Below are 16,828 nucleotides of genomic sequence, written 5' to 3' on the forward strand. Positions count from 1 at the left end.
TGGGGCACCAACTGTGATTCCTGGAAGCTGCTAGGCCTCAGAAGACTTTTCCTGAGAGGCCAGTTTTGTCCTGGAACAGGAGTCTTATTAAAGAGAAGAAAGGATAGCCCACAGTGGCCTCTTGAATTCCTCCATCCTTCGTAGTGGACATTGCCAGTGACACAAAGTCATAGGAAGTGTACTGGAATGGGGAGATTGAGTGTGGACTTCCGGCCCAAATATGAATTTAGAATTGTGCTTATGAAAGACCCCTGAGAAGGTTTATATCATTAAAAGGAAGCCATCGGTTACTGAGAAAACCATCCTTACCCTCAACAGTAGTTCTATTGACCGTCACTCACCATGACCTGGGTATGTGGTTCTGAGGTCCAGACCCTCATTTTCAAGCTTCTTTGCCCTCCCCACTAAGAGATCCCCATTGAAGAACAGAGATCAGAATTGTAGTGGCATTTGGTGTGTTCAGGGACAGAGAACAGACATGACAACTGAGATCCTGCCATCTGATCTCTACCACCCAGACCCTGCCATGTGAGCCAGCCACCTGCATGAGGTCTGCAGCACCCCTCGGCGCCTTGTCCTTCAGATGGCTGGCAGGAGACTCAGGCTTGCCGAGGAGGCACGCCCTCGATGCTGGTACTGCTGCCTCCACATTTAGACTGCATTGCATTACCTCACTGCCAGCCAATCGGCGCCTCCCAAGGCTCAGCACACATTTTTCCCTTTGCCACAGACATTGCCTCATGTCACTCTCTCTGGCCCTGGAACAACCTGGAACATGCCGCTTGTTGTGTGCCGAGGGCATGCTCTGGGTGGGGTGGCCTGGGGACATGGGGGAAGGAGCAAGCTGGTCCTCAGGGCCATAGGCACCAGCAGCCTCTTCCCTCCAGACCATTCCATATCATGCACATGAATCTAGCATCACTGGAATGGAGTATTCTGCATGCCTGGGCTCCTCTCCATTGGGGTGGGGGCAGCAAGAGGGTTGAGCAGGGATGGTGAGAGATTTCAGCACCCTTTGAAGAAGCTAAGCCCAAGTCACCCTCAGAGCCCCAGGTGCATCTGCTGGTAAGAACAGTGGTCTGTTAAGCCTCTTTAAACCAGGTCCTCTGTGCTGGGTTAGGATGACAATTTCCCCACCCCCTCCTCGACCTCTGGCTCTCTCCCACCCAAGACTAAATTACAGATACTGGCATCTCCACTGACAAAACAGAAGAGTGAAGACAAGCATTAAGGAACCCAGAGGATGTCTTTTGGCCAAGGCACATCCACATTGTTAAAGCCTCGGGACTCCAGTCTCAGGAAAGGCACCAGCAAGGTCTCACAAGGGCCGGATAACTGTGGTCATGAGGCTGCTTAGCCTGTGCTTGGGAGAGCTGACTCCCAGTAGGGACAGAAAGCAGGGAGAGAGGCCTTCCAGCAGAGACGTCCTGCCCCTGTGCCTCGGGTGGCTCCCTGGCCTCTCAGAAGGCCTCCATGCTCATTCTAGAGGGACGCTTTCAGAGAAGGCATTTTATCTTCATGCACTCTCACTTCAAAGAGTTTTTCCTCCAGGTAGAGCTAGAGATGTTAATATGTCTTTAAATAGAGAAGAGGGGGTGGATAGGGGACAGGGCGGGAAACCATTATAAATCTTCACAGGGTGTTCAATATTTTACACAAACACAGCTATCCAGCAGCAATAATGGCTCCACAGATGTGTCGCGTGTGTGCATTGCTAATAGCTTTGCATGTACCGTGGAGGAAAGCGTGGTCAGGAAACACAGCGGAGAAATACTAATAAGGAGCAAAATCAGACGATTCAAGGCTCCCTCCATTCAGTGCCTGCGCGCACAAATGAGGAGCAGGGTCGCTCTGCCGATGATGATGACATCAGACCTCAGCCTCCCAGATCTTTCCACTTTGCAAGCCAACAGAGCATCCCCTGCAGATGGGAGGACGTGGGTCCTACTACAGATTAACTGTTGTAACTTCCTCAGCCCCTCCCTGGACAGAGGGATTCTGTGTTCAGATATTGTTTAGTTATCGAGTCCCCAGTTGTCACGCACAATACCCAGCAGGAGGTATCATAAACACATCCATCAGAAAACCAGTTAAATTAGAGTAGAACAATGGGCCCGTTGCACACAGAGCAGAATGCACAACAGCTAAGCCAATCTGCTAAATTCAAGTGCTAATGAAATTTTATGGAGACAAAGAGGTGGTGGCCTATAGTGTCAAAGGGAAATTGATCCTGTTGTCATCCTTAGACAATTATATTCTCTCACTGTTCATCCCTCAGTTGATACATGTGGGCAGAAAGACATGTTTTTCCTTACTACAACCACAATGGCAGTTGGAAAGGGTTTCTCTGATGGGGAAACAGGGCAGGCATGCAATATTCTGCATGCCTGGGCCCCCTCTCTGTTGGACCCTTGGGGAGCAAGAGCCACCCTATGTCAGAGAACACACGATAATAACTTCTTGAATCACACTCCGTGCCAAGAATAATTGTCTAAGGTCCTCTTCTTTTGCATCAGGCCAAAGTCTCAGTAGAGACTTTGCACAAGAATTGTACAAGATGAACTGGGCCCTTAAAATGGGTTAAAAAGAAATCACTTGCCATCAGCTCCTTAAAAAAGTAACAAGAACAAAAAAGAAAAGATGGTGCAGTTAGTAGAAAAGCTTCAGCCCCCACTTTGCAAAGCTGATTTATTTTCAGTCTTTTTAATTTCATTTATTACCTAAAGAATAATGCATACATTTTCAAGACCTGTTTAAAAAAAGAAACCTATTACATAACTGTAATAGGTCTGGCAACTATTGTTGTAGTGAACAAACTGGACATCTCATCTCAGAGAAATGAATTCAGAAGTCCGAGGCCTACGCATTTTTTTAGGGTGGTCCAAGGGGCACCTGCTTCCTAGACAGGAAGGATAGGAAAATGCTACAGGTTAAAAGCATGAATCTAAACATTCCACAGGGGAAGAGGGGAAGCTATTTCTGAACCATTAGAGGAATGGAGATGGCGCAAGTGTCACTGAATTGCTGTCTCTTCAACCCTTTTCTTTCAAATGACATAAAAATAGAGTCTGGTATCCACTCTTACGGGCACTGGGTAGAAGCTGGTCAAACAATCCATGCACAGTGAATCAATCAAGCATATCTCCATGTTGCATGACCACTGGGCACATCTCTAGGGCCAACAGTCTACTCTAAGGAAGAACAAGGTAGAGGTCTAAATTCTCAGTGAGACTGGAACAGAAACATCACATCATAGAACCAGGGAGAGTCTTTCTATTTCATTTCCCTTTTTCACTATTATTGACATAATTGTGAGTCTTAGAGTGTCAGTGACTTGCCCAGGGCCACACACACTGGGCCGAGCTGGGGCTAGAGCTCAGGTCTACACTTCTTCCTCTAGTGTCCACTATACCACGCTACTCAAAACATGGTCCACAGCCCCGCAACATGGACAGCACCTGGAAGCTGGTTAGAAACAGTCTTGGGTCCCACTCCAGGCCTATGAAATCAGAATGTATAATTCAACAAGATCCCCAGGTGATGGTAAACACGCTAAAGTTGGAGGAGCATTGCAGTACCCAACACTGTCCCTGTGCACAGACAGGGGCGACTTCTCAGCAGGAAATCTCTGCTCACCATGGCAACTGACCACTCTACTCCCACAGGCTATCCTGCTCAGAAATGGCCTCTGGGATGCATTTGTGGGGACATAGCTCACTACTTCCTGTTAAGTAGATCTCCAGAGGACCAGTAACACCAAGGCATGGGATAATTAAAGCCAGGGGTCTGTACGCATCACTGTGCCCTCACCTCTTTTTTGCAGACATAGCATTTACTTCTCTGATGACAGTTGCTGTCCACCATTTGTTCCATCTCCTGTTGTTAATTGGAATTTACCATTCTTTCTGGGTTTATTTGTTTGTTTGTTTGTTTGTTTTGAGACAGAGTCTCCTTCTGTCTCCCTGGCTGGAGTGCAGTGGCCTGATCTTGGCTCACTGCAACCTCTGCTTCTTGTGCCTCAGCTTCCCGAGTAGCTGGAATTACAGCCACGTGCCACAACACCCAGCTAATTTTTGTATTTTTTAGTAGAGAGAAGGTTTTGCCATGTTGGCCAGGATGGTCTTGAACTCCTGATCTCAAGTGATCTGCCCACCTCAGCCTCCGAAAGTCCTGGGATTACAGGCATGAGCCAGTGCACCTGGCCTGAAATTTACTATTCTTAAAGGAAATAGGCCTATTTTCCATTTTCCGACCCATGCAAGCTTTCCTTTCTGTTCTTAAATGCATAGGGTTTTCACTCCCAAAGAAGAAACTATCAAACTTTCCTTTAGGAATGGTCTAGCTTTTGACCCCAAGCCTCCACTGCTTATGAAAAAAAAATGAAATGTTTTTATGTCCAAGATGCTTTTTGAAAGTATTCCCTGGAATATCTAGTCATTACAGAAGATATTGGTCTGCTCACAATCTCTCAACTCATTTATTGGGACTTTGGAGTGAGAAAGGATTGAGTCTCACCCCTGCATTGTACAGGTAAGGGGAATGGGATCACGATCTCTTTGTGGACTGGGACCAGAAGAAAAGTCATTACTTCTACAGGCCCCACCCTTGGAAGCAGACCATGATGGAACTGTCCAACCTGCATGAATCCATCCTTTCAGAGAAATGACCTGTTTCTACACCACAAAGAGCACCACAAAACAACAAAGAAACCTCCTAACTGTGGCAGAGGACCCTTCACAGCCTGAGTCCTTAGCCACTTGCCTGACTGTTGCTCCTGTGACTTCACAATTCTTTAGTTTTGATCCCCCTTCCTTCTTTGGAAGAGACACTTGGCAGCAGTTGCCAGGCTTGTTTTTGTTTGTTTGTTTGTTTTGTTTTTTGTTTGTTTGTTTGAAACGGAGTTTCACTCTTGTTGCCCAGGCTGGAGTACAATGGTGTGATCTCGGCTCACTACAACCTCTGCCTCCTGGGTTCAAGCAATTCTCCTTTAAGGCCATTTGATTCTTCCCTCTGGGTCTCCTGCCCTTGGCAGCCCTGGCCTCCCTCCTGCAGAGTCCAGCCCAGCCCCAGAGACACAGTTCCTCAGTCTAGGTGGGGACGACACACCTGCTGCCCCAGGCATGTCCTGGCCCAAGAGCAGAACCAGGATTTATAAGAACTTTCCCTTCCCCCAAGATGCAGACAATCCAGCTGAGGAAACAAGATAAAACACACTCAGCGTAAATTTAACTAACGAGGCAGCAGATGAAAAGAGCTTAAGGGAATCTCAGGCAATAAGTGCAAGAGGCTGCCAGAGGTAGGAGGGGTTGTGAAGACTAAAGGCTTTCGTGATTTCATGGGGAAGGTCAGTCCTAAACTGGGTTTTGAAGAGTGGATAGGATTGGCATAGGCAGCAAGGAGATGAAATGAACTGGGTTAGCCCTTCCAGAAGCTTCATGTGGGAGGCTGGAAGTGCACAGAAGTCTTCTTATGAGTCCTTCAGGAACAGTAGCTGTTAGCATCCTCTCCTGTGGAGAGAAGGCCCCCAGATAGACTCAGCCAAAGGTAGCAGACTGCTTAGGAATGCATATTATGTCCTGGATCTCAGTGGTGGTAGGCTTTTGCAGAGCTTCTTGAGGACTCCTGTATCTGCTCACTGCTGAAGTCTAGAAAGGCCTTAACCAGTGGAATGCATGTCTCTGCCTGAGACTCCTGGCTGGCAGCCTAGATCTGGAGACCCCAGTCCTTTCCAGGAACTTGCAGGCGCCAAGCAGCATGCTGTCTAAACACTTGGCATTCCCTCCATCTCAGAATGCACCAGATTCCCAAGCAGCAAACACAGCCAAAACACCACATTACATATACTATTGTGTCTTCCACAGCCATAATGAGGGTTGTTTATGAAGTTGTCGTTGAGTGTTTTTGTCTTTCCCTCCAACATTTTCTGTGGTGAATATCAGCCTTCTCTTTGTGGCTTTATTTTATATTTGTGTTGATTTGATACACTCTGAAGCATGACAGAAAATACAGCATAGTCTCAAACTCTCTGAGCCAAGGAAGCTGGATATGGGGGGACAAGGGACTGAGAAAACAACCTCTAGGTCTATGTGGAGCCAAATGCCCTAGATATACCTTAAGAATGATGCTTCACAGATGTAGATTATGTTGAGTTCTCACTTGTACTATTTATTTGGATTCTTGCTCTACTGCTGTAAGGAAGGAGAAGCAAGCATTATCATACCGATTTATAGTGTTGCAGCTCATGGCCCAGAGAGGCCAAGACATTTGCCTAGTTCTACATAGTCACTTAGTGGCAGAGCCACGCCTAGATCCTAGGGTTGTTCACATCTCAGTCCTGTATACTCTCCCCTAGACTTCATCAGGTGCTCAGGAGAAGTGGAACAACAGTAAAAAGGGAGTGAAAGAGGAGACATGTCCCATTTAGTTATTACCTTTTATTCCACAGAGCAGTAATTTACTTGTGATTGGATGATATCAGTTACAAACTGTATCACCTAGGAAAATGTATATGTCAACAATCTATGCAAAGGATAGAAAAGTATAACACGATGAGGGTGGAACATTCAGGAGAGTGATTGAGTGGTGAGTACGGTACAAAAACTTTTCACTTATTCAAAACATCAGCTATTCAGTTATTCAAGACAACTAGGACATGATCAGAAGTAAATAGTAAGGTACCCAAGAATCCAGACTTTATGATGCAAAACTCAGGTACAGAAGCTTATACTTTAAAAAAAAATCACTCTCATTTATTTCCTCTCAATAAATTCTTCTCATTTATTTACTATTATGTTTAATGATTTATTCTTGCTTTGTGTACATTATTAATCATCTTGGTTATTTCAGTCCTTGTGCAAAATCAAGTTAAAAGTACAAAATTAGAAAGTGATGGGGATAATGCTAGATATACCTATTAAAAAAACAGCTGATATCCAGACAATGAAGAAGAAGGTAGCAAACTAAAGATTCTATTTTTTAAAGAAGCTAAAAAAAATTGGTAAACAACACAAAATATAGAAATATGACAAAGGCCCAACATCCAATATAACAATAATTATATTCATGATGATGCCCCGAGTCTTTAAGACAAAGTTTAAAATGGTTGATATCCTACAAGATTTTTAAGAAAATGGGAGAGTATTAATTCATTTTGGAAAGATGATTGGCAGATTAGCTCAGATTAAAAATAGTTGAGAATGTGTAGAGGGATAAAATCTGAAAATTTCTCTTAGCAGAAACTTCTAATTGTCCAAAAATGGGAATCTTTTAGAAGAATCTTCAGGAGTGGAACTGTAGCATAATCAGAATCACCTGGAAGACTCATTAAAATCATCTCATTTAATATTTACCATAATCCTGTGCTATTAACGTTCCCATATTTCACAGGGTAAGACTAGATTTCAGAGGAGTTAACTAATCTGCCAAAGGTCACACATTAAAAACGGTTGATTCCATGGGTTGGGGGTGCACCGAGGATTTGCATCTCTAACAAGTTTCTAGATGATGCTGATACTACTTGTCCACAGAAGGCACATTAAAAATGGTTGACTCCATGGGTTGGGGGTGCACCGAGGATTTGCATCTCTAACAAGTTTCTAGATGATGCTGATACTACTTGTCCACAGAAGGCACTTGGAAAGCCACTGCTCTAGAGGCTGACCAGGGAAAGTAGCAATAACTGCAAGAGAAGGACCAATAAGAAATGCAAGAACATGTGAGTGGGAGAGGCCAAATTCTCTTTTATGACATTCCCAAAGAACAAACACTCCCATGGGCTCCATGACTCTTAACTAGGAGCAAATCTGCTATGCTGAATGCAGAACCTGCTACATGGATGCAAAGTATTTCTTTCCCTATTCAAGCTTTGGACACAGAATCTTTAGAGAAGCCCCAGTAAATCTAACTCCCCTCTTCAACCTTCTCATTCAAGACCGTTCCTGGGAGAAACTGTCCCAGGCCTCAGTGGGATATCAAGATCCTTCTCCAACATCAGGGGCATGTTGCATAATTCCTCAGGCGAGCACTGCCAGCCAATGTTGTCACAGGCACAGCCCCGCAGGAGCCTATAAAATCCTGATACACAAAATGTGTTGACATTAGTAATCTCATAAAGATGGATTTGCCGTTTGCGCAAAAGCTTTCCATAAAGACTGTTTGTCAAAGATAGGAAGTAAAAAGCAGATGCTAAAGGGCTCTCCTTCAAGGTCCTCTTGGGGGACAGGGTGTACAGGGTCAGGGTCGGGGGACATGGCTCACCTTCCTCCTTCTTCTTCACATCCCTGAGCATAGATCATGGGCTTACCTGATCAGGCGGTGGGGCTAATCCTCAAACATCCTGATTTGTCTCTAGTATAGAGCCTCGGTTGAGGACTACAGACTAAGCAAATAGAAGTAGATGCTGTAAGAGCATTTACTGAATACTTACTGGATACCAGGCACAGTTGTAAGTGTTTTGCATGCATCATCTGCCTTTATTTTTATGCCAATCCTGTGCTACTACTGTCCTCATGGGGAAGTAACTTGCCCAGCCTCACGTATTCTAATGCTGTGGGTTCAAACCCTGGCACCATCTTTCTTCCAGTGCAGAACTCTTGGGACTCTTCTTTCCTCTCTGGCTATTCCTTCTCAGCTTCCTTTGCTGGATGCCTCTATCTCCTTGATCTCTAAATCAAGGGCCAAAAAAAACAAAAACAAAAACAAAAAAACCCGTCTCTAAACAGCCAGATGGTAGATTTTGTTGGCTTTTGGCAAGCCACAAGTCTTTGTCACAACTACTCAGCTCTCCTGTTGTAGCTCAACAACAGCCACAGACAATAGATAAAGAAATGCAGATGAATCGTTCCAATTAAACCTTATTTACAAAAAGACATGAAAATCTGGTCACTGTCTGACAACTCCTGCTCCAAGTAATAGGGCTCCCTAGCATTTGGGAAGAGAATCAATGCTTTGGCCCCCACTAGCTACACTCTATTTATCTATGCTTCCATCCAGTCTCAAGCCTCTAAATAGCATGTGTATGCTAATGATTCTCAAATCCATAACTCTAGCCTAGATTTTTGTCTAAACTCCAACCTACTCATACCATCACCTATTTCATATCTCTACTAGAGTGTCTCCTAGACACGGAAATGCAAGTCCAAAGCTGAACCCCTAATTTCCAACCCTTACCCCAAAACTGCATCTCTCTCAGCCTTACCCATCTTAGCAACAGCTCATCAGTCCAGGCGCTCAGGCCTTAATCATGTGCTTGGTGTTACCCTGGCCCCTCCCTTCCTCTCATACCCCAGATCCAATTACCAACAATCCCATCAAGCATAGCTTCAAGATATGCCCAGAATGAGACCTCTTCCGCCACTAACTTCATGGCCAAGCCACCTGGATTATGACAATAGTCTCCTAACTAGTCTCCCTCCACCCTCCCTTGTCCCTAAATTTCTATCCACACTCCGCAGGAGTGATCAACTTTTAACAGTATAAATCAGAGCATATTCACTCTGCTTCAATTTGTCCATGGCTCCGTCTCGCTCCCAAACCTTCCGTTCTCTGGCACCTTGGAAGCTCAGATATCATCTCTACTCTCAGCCTTCCTCCCTCGGTACTAGCCACACAGGCCCCTTCCTGTGCCTCCAACTCACCAAGCACATCCCCACCTCAGGGCCTTTGCACTGGCCGCCTGTGAACATCTGTCCTGATAGCCTTTTGGCTCAGGCTCTAATTTCCTCAGGTATGAGCTTGAATACTACTTCAACATTGAGGCCTTTCCTGAATGTCTACATAAATTAATCACCCCCATCCTTATCCCCCTTATTTCTTATTTTTCTCCATAGCATTTATCACCACCTAATAATGTATGTATTTATATATTTCCTTTTTGTCTCTCTTCCTCAAATAGGAAATCAGCCCCATGAGAACTAGGGCTCTGTATGTTTGGCTCACTGCTGGAAATCCTGAAGCTTACGCTGTGCCTGTTATGGAGTAGATATTGAATATTCTTTAAAATAAAGAAATAGACAAACCAAAAACAAGTATATAATACCATCATCTAGTTTAACTCTGCAACCACTCTTGCAAATTGAAAATGCAGAGGTACGAGGTAGAGTGACTTGCTGAAAGTTACACAAATGATGGATGATTTGATGCTAGAACACGGCCTTTCTGATTGGAGCTTCTGTCAGCCTCTCACACAAGATAATAAAATTCATAAATTTCCTCCAATAATTGCTTCTAAGAAGAAGGAGGTTATGTTACAAAGTTATTTTTGTATTTCAACAGATGACTCCCAAAGCAGTGCTTATCAATTTATCTCACCAACATCTGTCTACATCACAAAGAATGAGAGACCATGCCATTTGATCCTGGTGGAGACATGACAGAGCTGGAGGAGAGCTGTTTGAGAAAGAACTAGGGATGGTTTGTGTTTGATGACAAAATCCTTCCTCTAGAACAATGATGTTCAGCCTTTGGGACCATAGACTTTTTAGAACAGCCAAATACTTGGAGGATCATCACAGGAAAATCCTTCTAGCCCTTTTAGAACAGCCAAATACTTGGAGGATCATCACAGGAAAAGAGTCGCATTTCAGATCCACTGACAGAAAATACTGATGACCAAAAGCTGATGTAAATTCAGTATGGCTCTTACATGAATTTCTGCTTGTTTAATCTCAACAACCTCTACAAATATCTGGAAAACAATTGCAGGCACACATACAGACAGTCCACATACGGGAGATGTCATCCACTTATCTGAGAGGTGATGTGGTTTAGTGATTAGGAGGTGGCTCTTTTTAAAAATGACCCCACCTCCTAATAGAAGAGAGACTCTAGACAACCTTCTTCGGCCCTTTGTGTTTCAGTTTCCTCAATCATAAGGTGATCAACATGCTATTAGCTTTACTGGATTACTGAACTGGATAAGTAAATGCATGAAAGTTCTTAGAACGGTGGCTGGCACATAATAAACACTCAATAAACAGTAACTGTGTTTTTTGTGGCAGACAGTATGTTATGTTTGGAAGGGTCCACCGTCACCAGCAGTAATATTCCAGGCCCACAGAAGCTAAAACCCACAACACAGAAAATACTGTCCTAGAGAGTGATTTTCAACAAGCAGGGCGAGCTGGGGATGGAATCGTACTGCTTTGAACACCCTGGGAGATCCTGTTACTCACCGTGCACATCATAGTCCGGTAAGCTTTCCAAGACACTCTGTTAATTAAATGCAGACATACCCAGAATTAACTCTATTTCATTTTTAATTTCTGCAGACAGTGACTTCTACCACTATGCTCATTAGGATCCAATTTTACTATTACAAAACAATGCTTAGTAGTTCCCTGGGGATTCTTATAAAGAGATTTTGTATCTGCTTCTAACCAATAAGAACTTTATTAGTACATTTAATAAGTTGAGAGCCTAAGATTCCACTTCAGTGGGAACTGGCAATACTTTTTGGGTGTTTTTTTTTTTTTTTCGATAGATTGAGGTTTTTTTCATTATAAATAAATGTTTTCATTATAAATATATGATCCTTATTTAAAGTTACAGAAATACAAAAAGAAGAAAATAATCATCCATAGTTTTGCCTTCCCCTCTCCTCACATTTAATATTTTAGCAGACAAATAAGTCCACTAAATTTTCTTATTCTTCTAAAATTTAAGAAGAAAAAGTCTTACTTCTATATTTTTGTTTGTCATTTTTCCAAGAGCACCATGGCTCTGAACTTCTGTGGGAATTGATCTCCTAAGCTCTGCAGGCTCTGTTTGATGGTCCTGGGTGGGCCCCAGAGGTGTCAGGAAGGGAAAGTACATTGCCTGTGTGAATGTTAGTATCCCAGAGACCATAATGAGAACCACAGGGCACCTGACAGGAGGGTCAGCAGCTGGGATCTCAGCAGCATTCCAGCCAATCCCATTTATAAAGGCAAAAAGGGGTGAAACACACACATGTATGTGTACACCTGGGAATTTTCTAGTAGGAAGTATCATATGAGAGATATGATGGTTGTTAGCTCTGCAGAATAGGACAGAGCGTCTTGGATAACAAAGACCTTCTTTGCATTGTATTTATTTCAATGTATTTACTTTCTACATTACGCATTGTATCGTGTGGATGAGTTATTGTCTTAGTCCATTTTGTTATTTTATAGCGGAATACCATAAGCTGGATAATTTACAATGAAAACAAATTGATTTCTCATAGTTCCAGATGCTGGGAAGTCCAATATCAAGGTGCTGATATTTGACAAGGGCCTTCATGCTATGTCATCTCATGACAGAGGCAGAAGGGCAAGTGAGGGTGAGACTGAAACACAGATGGGGGCAAGCTTGTTTTTATAACAACCCACTCTTGAAATAATGACATTAATTTATTTATGAAAATGGAGCTCTCATGGCCTAATCACCTCTTAAGGGTCCCATCTCTTAATACCGTCACAATGGCAATTACATTTTACGTGAGTTTTGAAGGGGATATTCAAACCACAGTAGTTATTCTCTTCATAATAACAATTTAGAAAGAGATGCTGCTGCTGCCCCTTTGGTAAAAGATAAAGAATCAGCATGGCTTCTTCTCTCTCAGGGTAGCAATCTAAGCAGTAATGGAGGAAAAGAGCAGCAGTGGGAGAGGAGAACACACCATAAAATTGCAGACATGCTTTTAAAAATGCAAGGCAAGCTGACTGACAGCTGCTTGATACCTCCTAGACTTCCTAAACTCCAGATCTCCAACATCATGAAGTAGATCTCTCTAGTCCTGCAGCTGCAGGAAACCATGAGCTCACCCACAATCACTCTGAACTGTCTCTCACTGATACGGATGCACTTTCTTTCTATATTCGAGCCTTACAGATAATGGGCAGAATAACATGAAGCAGGATGATGTGAAAATTAATAAGTACCTTATAGAGGACAGATATGGCATCAAAGAAAGGTACAAACAGATATTATGAAGAGAAGCTAATGCTGAGAACATTTAAGCCCTATCAGGGTTGGCCCTTGGATGGGCTGAACTAGGACGAGAGCAAAATACAAATTGCAACAGGTATGGGCACCTTTGCTGTTGATTCTTTCTTTCTCTTCAGTTCCTCTTGCTCTATAGTAACCAGTAAGCTATTATATGGGGTCCAGGATCCAGCCAACTATACATTCTCAATGTATGTACGTGCACATAAAATCACCGCAGTCTTAGAGAACAGAGGAAGGAATGTCCATAAATGTGTCCCTGTCTTCAGAGATGAAAAGTATGCTCAAGCAGGAAAAATAATGAAAATATATACAAGACAAAAAAGTATTTTTATAAACCTGTAGAGAAGAAATGCTATGGTCTGATTGTCGCCTAAAATCCATGTGTTGAAACTTAATCACCAATGTGATAAGTATTAAGAGGTGGGGCTTTGGGGAGGTAATTAAACCATGAGGGCGGAATCCTCATGAGTGGCATTAGCAACCTCTATAAAAGGTCAGCTATGTGAGAACACAATATGCCTCCCCTTAGGAGGAAGCAGCAACAAGCTGTCGTCCCGGAAGCAGAGAGCAGCCCTCAGCAGACATGAAATGTGCCAGCACCTGGATCTTGGACTTCCCAGACTCCAGGACTGTGAGAAATAAGTTTCCATTATTTATAAATTATTCAGTCTGTGGTATTTTGTTCCAGCAGCACAAATGGACTGAGGTAAGAAGTTAAGAGCAAGACAAGCTAGTTACAACAGGTTAGTGTTAGTATTAGATCAAATGGCTTGTACTAATTAGTAGCCTTGTGATCTTGGTCAAGTAGCTCTCTAAGCCTCAGTTTCTTTAACTTTAAGAATGCAGCGAATTATACCTAATTCACAGACTTAAATAAAGTTTATGTAAAATACCTTCCATTATAGAGTACCTGGCATATAGTAGATGGTTTACAAATGTTAGCCATGATTCTTGTGTTCGTAGAACAGTATGATGTGACAGGAAGGGTCATGGTAAACAATTGAGGATAAGCATAACTTTTCCCCTTTTCAAGGACTAAGGATGTAAACATTCCAATATCCAGATCAGGTAACTCCATTCCAAGAGGGATGAAAAAAGCCCGTTGGGCCCCACAGTCCTGGCCTGGCCCCAAAGAAGAGTTACTACTTTTCTTTTGTACAATGATCAAAGCTACCAGAGTATGAATCATGTATACAAGTGAGGGATTCAATGAAGGACTCAGGCAGAAGGACACTATTTGAGATTCATTTCCACAAGCACCTCTAATAGTCACCTCTCCAATGAGTCTGTAGTGGGTGCTAAGGGGAGCTCAAGGGTGAATGAAACCTGACCTACCTTAAATTGAGACTAAACTCCTGTGTGTGCAGAATACTGAATTGAATGCCAATGGTGATGGAGAGAGGGAGGGAAAGGACACACAGGGTAGTTCCTCCACGAAAAGGAGCTCCCCCTTGAGTTGGAGATAAAGAGAGAATGCTTCTTGGGAACCAACTCAAGAATATTTCAGATGGGAGAAGTGAGTCCACGATTACCAATGAGCCTGGTGTCAACCGAGGATAAGTGTTGAGCAGTGGTAAGAAAGGAGTAAGTTGAGGATAGTCATGAAAACTGGTGTGTAATGAGATTGGCAGCCCCTAAATCCAGGCCACTAAGTGCAGTTAGGGCAAGCAGGCAGGCATGAGTATATTTCAGCAGTTGTCAAGGTGTCTCCACCTCCTAATATTCATCAGTGGTACCAATGGCTCCCTTGCTCCTTCTCTGTGGCAGGAGCAACCCAGAAATTACAGATGAAACATTAAAGACTCATACAAGATGTAGCTGCCAATCAAACATGGGTATGGCAGTTAATAAAGATAACAACAATTAGCATTTGAAGACCACTTACCATATGACAGGCGTGGTTTTCAATATCTTCAGATTATTAACTCATTTAATCCTCCCAAAAAGCCTATGAGATAGGTACTATTCTATTATTACTGTAATAATTATTACTGTAATTTTCGAGAAGAGGAAACAGGCATAGAGAGGTTAAGTGAGGAGCTGGAGTGACTTTAAATAACTTTTTGACAAACAGGCAATGCCCTGTTCACAATTCCTTCTCAGGAACTAGGCTAGTTATTTTCCAGTGAGAACATCAGGATAAGGTGCAGACTGTGGCGATGAGACTTAATAAAACTAAGCTATTAGGTGAACTTTCATGCTCCCACCTTTGCCTTAGTAGCACTCTCTTCTAGCCACTTGAGATAAGGGAGCCACAGACTTGCACTTGATTCTATGAAGCCATCACATTGACCCTGAAGAGGGTGATGAGAAGGCCTCACTGCAATTTTTCTTCTCATATAACCAGGTGCCTTCAGCTTGCCTCCTTACCCTTTGGCTCTATTTTTTTTTTTAACCCACCACCACTGCCAAGTGTCTTAATCACAACTTGAGACTACCCTGTGGATCTCACTGTGGTCTTAAACAATGGCTAGCAGTTAAATCTGAATTCAGACACAGCTTGGAAATGAGGGCTAGTGATTTTCATAGCACCAGTGAAGTGGAGAAGGCTGAGCTTCACCCTAAGGGAGATATTCACTGAATCAGTTTTATCAAAATCTATTTATTCGGTTCTGGTGACATGTGTTTAAACTGGCTCTAACTGAGCACTTTGCCATCAAGAAGCAGCCAACAATGATCTTTAAGGCATACCCAAGATACTTTTAAGTATGTCATACTGGTATAAGGCATCCAGGTGCAGATGTACATGCCGTGAGAGCACGTGTCTGGGTACGTGTGGGATCGTGGGCTAACAGTGACAATTGTGTTATTCTTGAATCCTAGTATGATCAAGCATGAGTCCCTAGAGTCCAGCCAGGCACAGAATATCTAAACCCTCTGTAGCTGAAAGTCTCTGTCTGAATTCTATAATAGGTTGACAGTTCTCTCAGCACTTGTAAAACCTCAGCTTCCAGGGCAGCCTTTTTTTTTTTTTTTCTGCAAACCAAGTGGCACAATAAAAAACAAACACCACAGAAGCACTAGGGAAAAAAGAACCTGTAGATGCTCATTCTCAGGGGCTGAGATTCCCACTCCTCTAGCTTGATGAAGCAGCCTCGGGTGCCCTTTCCTTTGTACCCACTAGTTCATGTTCATTTCTCAGTGTCTATTCCCTCTGTGATCCGCAAAGTCTCACAGACAGCCCTAAGTGAGGAAAAAATTTAACATCTGACTTTAGATCAGAACAATATACTCAATATGCTAACATCTTTCTGGTGTTCTCCAGGTCCAGGACTCTCCAAACTAGGTTTTCTGTTTCTCATCATCATGGTGATACTTGAGCTAATCCCCACTCTCCAGGGGAAAAGTTTTTGTTTTCGTGATTTTGAATATTCTTGAAAGAACGTTCAGGTGAAAAATAAAGAACAAGCAGGAAACAAACTAAAGACTCATTTCAAAGTAGATGAATCCATACTTGCTATAGACAGATGTTGACGCATTGGTCTCTTAACCAGTCCCCAATTACTCCAAATAGCTCTAGTGAAGCTTAGCTCCAGTGAAGAACACTCCATCACAGTGACCCACCTTCAATTACTCATAGCAAGAAATTTAATCAATCTTACCAATTTAGATGTCCCTAAAAAGCTTATCTGATTCTATTCTAATTCTGCAGAGCTTACCTTTGTATATACTAAATAATTAATATAATTACATAAAATCCATGTGATGCCTATGATAAATTATGTGTTCAGAACTCAGGATGCATCCACTTGGGAGCCTTAATGTGATTTAAAAGATAAAATCCACTGTTTACCTGAACCATTTGTCAAATTTTGAAGCCATGGTAATTTATGCATACAGGTATTACATATATGTATGTGTG

General features: G+C 42.9%; 1 protein-coding gene across 31 annotated transcripts in view; it reads right to left on the minus strand.

Moving 5' to 3' along the window:
• Nucleotides 1–16,828, minus strand: part of NRXN3 (neurexin 3) — a 1,690,724-nt gene that overhangs the window by 1,267,554 nt on the left and 406,342 nt on the right. The window lies entirely within an intron of this gene.

This window comes from Hylobates moloch, unplaced genomic scaffold (assembly GCF_009828535.3).
Source record: "Hylobates moloch isolate HMO894 unplaced genomic scaffold, HMol_V3 SCAFFOLD_16, whole genome shotgun sequence".
Classification (NCBI taxonomy): domain Eukaryota; kingdom Metazoa; phylum Chordata; class Mammalia; order Primates; family Hylobatidae; genus Hylobates; species Hylobates moloch.